Source organism: Sinocyclocheilus grahami, unplaced genomic scaffold, assembly GCF_001515645.1.
Source record: "Sinocyclocheilus grahami isolate Dianchi unplaced genomic scaffold, SAMN03320097.WGS_v1.1 scaffold530.1, whole genome shotgun sequence".
Lineage (NCBI taxonomy): Eukaryota > Metazoa > Chordata > Actinopteri > Cypriniformes > Cyprinidae > Sinocyclocheilus > Sinocyclocheilus grahami.
The window spans coordinates 1065754-1069711 of record NW_015505709.1 but is presented as its reverse complement, the minus strand read 5'-3'; the positions used below and the strand labels follow the sequence as shown (position 1 = coordinate 1069711).

General features: G+C 35.0%; 1 pseudogene; it reads right to left on the bottom strand.

Moving 5' to 3' along the window:
* The window catches only part of LOC107555288 (galactocerebrosidase-like), a 12301-nt pseudogene that overhangs the window by 4601 nt on the left and 3742 nt on the right, over window positions 1-3958 (bottom strand).

Here is a 3958-nt window from a genome sequence, read left to right as displayed (position 1 = left end):
TGAGTGAGTAAATGAGTGAGTGAAGGAAGGAAGGAAGGAAGGAAGGAAAATCTAAAAATTAAAATAGAGGCTTTGAGTGGTTGAGCCCAAAACCGGCCAGACTATTAGTAACATGTTACCAGTCATCCATATTGGAGATTCCACTAGATAATGTCCACTCCAGGGTTCCTCAGCAGTCATCAGCCCATCTCCACCAAAAGACAGATTCTCATAGTAACTTGCTATCAAATTCCAGGATATAGTCCTAAATACAAAGCAGTCTTAGTCGGAGCATTTTAGCATAAAGATGTGTTTTGCAGAGAAAGTGAATGGTGTCTGCAAAATCCATCCATCATAAAAAGTGCTCCACACGGCTCCGGGGGGTTAATAAAGGCCTTCTGAAGTGAAGTGATGCGTTTGTGTAAGTAACAAGACTTCGTAAAGAAAAATGTCTGGAGATTGGTTTTCCTTTGCTGTGAACAAAACTTGGTTCTCGCGAGACTAGCATATTCTCACCGAAACTTACACTACGCCTATGCCATCCACTGGAAAGTCATATACACCTAGGGTGGCTTGAGGGTGAGTAAATCATGGGGCAATTTTAATTTTTGGGTGAACTATCTTTTTAAGGAAATTAATAAAAGTCTATTTAACTCTACTGAATTATATATATATATATATATAAAGTATTACAATTTCTTTTAAATAGTACTTTTTGCCAGGCATGATCTTAACATGATCTGAAAACAGTTAATAAAGGCCTTCTGAAGCGAAGTGATGCGTTTGTGTAAGTAACAAGACTTCGTAAAGAAAAATGTCTGGAGATTGGTTTTCCTTTGCTGTGAACAAAACTTGGTTCTCGCGAGACTAGCATATTCTCACCGAAACTTACACTACGCCTATGTCATCCACTGGAAAGTCATATACACCTAGGGTGGCTTGAGGGTGAGTAAATCATGGGGTAATTTAAATTTTTGGGTGAACTATCTTTTTAAGGAAATTAATAAAAGACTATTTAATTCTACTGAATAATAAATTAATTAGCAAAGAAAAGTCCTTCCCTTGTGGATTTTCCTTATGGGCAAGGAAGCGATTTTCTTCACCTAAATTCCAGGAGGTCGTAAATGTATCGGGTGTCAGCATTGCTTATGGAACCAGGGGTCTGTTCGGCTTCCTGGGGTGTTACAGAGTATTTGTTAAATCTAGCTAACAAAATATATATTGTGTGTTTGAGTGGTCCAGACGCTACACTCCTAATTATTTGTACTATTAGCTTAAGCATACATACCCCAATATAATCAATGTCAAGGTTATGATGCTGCTTTGCTCCATATATCCATGTAACAACATAGTCAGCAGTAACATTTGGAAAGAAGTAAGGCCATTGGGTTCCCTTTCCTACCCATCCCAGAAATGCCCAGGGAAGACCTTCAAAATCAAAGGTTTTGTGAATCTGTGATCATCTCTATATTATTTCTGTCCTATAATATACAAACGGCAAATGGAGTGTAAAACAAACTGATTACCAATCAGCTTGATGTTTGGATTTCTCTTTTTGGCTTCTTTCATTAGCCACCACTCATATCCACGGAAAAAATTGGCTTCATCCTTACTGTGCATGTGAGAGGGTTCTGTGCCATCTGTCAAACAGACAAGTAAATGACCTTTAACCTGTAGTAACTCAAACATAAATTTCTCAACTTTGTTTCTGGGAAACCTAAATTGCTGAGACTTAACAATTAACAAGAGTTTGTTTTAGTCTAAAAAACTGTACCCTTAAATATATATATATATATATATTTTTTTTTTTTTTTTTTTTTTTTAATAGATTTTTTTTTTTTTTTATTTTTTTTTTTTTTTTTAATATCTGCTGTAAAAATGAGTGAATTTGCCATTGTGTAGAATGAGAAGCGCCAGCAGTCAGAGGCAGAGCGAGTGAAAGGATTCAAAAAGAAAAAATGATGGTGCATTCAGATTATTCAGTCTGGTTTGGGCTACGGTCATCGGCTTCTGAAGCATGGGTCGCATGTGTCACTTTCATCTTCCTTTCCTTGCTGCTCTGCACATTTTCGCACATTTCCCTCTTGTCCTGCTGCCTATATCGGGCTGTTCAGCCTTGGAATTCCGCGGGAGATTTTAACAAACGCTCATAAAGGGGGTCCTTGAATGACATTTCACATGCACCAGCCAAGGACAAGACAAAGCGATGACATTCAAGGAAAAAGTTTTAGAAAATACCTCTACTGTTAGGATACAAAAACATCAAGGACATTTCTATAAAGATTTTTTATTTTTTTTTTTTTTTTTTACATTTGTTTACAATTTTATTATTATATTAGATTTTTTTCTATTTTAATATTTTATTTTTGCATTAATAACTGCTGTAAAAATGGGCTGACACTTGACACTGCTAGTGATTCGCAATGACAAAGCAACCTGACAGCTTTTTTTTCTAGGAGTTGGCAATTTCCTGCAACATGAGCGTCAGCGATTGTTGGCAATGCTTGATAGTTGGATGGAGCTCAAATGAAATGCAAATGCATGGCTACTACCAATAGTCCGCCACCTGACACATTTAGATACTACAGCAGGACCACCTACTAGAAAACAACTCAGAGACTTGCGACCTCAGGCAACTGAACCAATGGCAGTGTGAATGCAGATTAAGCGTGTGAAAATATAGAAAGAGGAAAAAAGTCATACATATAAAGCAGGGGCTATTTGTAGTGAAAATAGCAGTATTGTCTTTGCACTTAAGTGCAAATAGTAGCAAATACAATTTTCCCTATGTGTACTGTAGTACATTTTAAAACAATATGCAAAACATATTCAGTGCATTTGAACCCCTAAAGCCTAATGGGATCTGTAAAAGGCAGATTCAAATTTGGGCCAGTCGCATCAAAAGGTTTATCTTTTCAAGTATAAAACATTTGTTTTGCAAATATCATGAATTATTATTTTATTTGATGATTTTGGGGAGTCACATCACATGACATTTTACAATCTGAATTACATTACATTTAGTCATTTAGCAGACGCTTTTATCCAAAGCGACTTACAAATGAGGACAACAGAAGCAATCAAAACTAACAAAAGAGAAACAATATATAAGTGCAAATGACAAGTCTCGGTTAGCCTAACGCAGTACACGTAGCAAGTTTTTTATTGTAAATAAATTAGAGCAAACAGAATAGAATAGAATAGAATAGGTAAGTGCTAGTATTAATTGGTCAAAAAAAGATGTGTCTCTATATGTTTATGTATATATTATACACACACACACACACACACACACACACACACACACAAAGAAAAACAAGTAGATAGAATAGAAAAAATAGAAAGCTAGTGTTTTTTTTTAAAGATAAATATATAAAGTAGAATTAAAATATAATAGAAAGTGCTAGAGTTAGAGGGTCAAATAAAGAATTAACCTTGCCTTCTTATTAAAGGTCAAATAAATGATTTTATTATTTTTATTTTTTTTGACATTGACAGTCACGAGGGTTTGAAGGGGTCCTCTTAATCATCTCATTTCCGGGTTCTTTAGTTTTTTTTCTCTAGCATGTTGGCATCACATGACTGATTCATGTACAAAGTTGTTTTCAAACAACCAGTGAACATGTTTTGTTAAACTGTTGTTTTCTGCGAAATAATAATAAAATATTACGCCAAACTACGTAATAAGGTTTTCTTTCCAGATATAACTTTTTTTTTTTTTTACTTTTTGTTCCATCTTAACTCATTTTATTCCTTCAAAAACAGAAGCAGGGGTATAGTGAATTCGCAACAGTAGATATAGCTTTTGATGCGATATATGAATTGCTTTTTTAAAGATCATTATTTTGTGTATTTGGTGTAACAGAATATGTTGACATGCTTTAATGTTCAAAAAACACATTATTTTTCAAATACTGTACATTATTGTAGGTCCTCTATGCCCCGCCTCTCTCAAACACGTCGTTTTCAACAAAGCCCC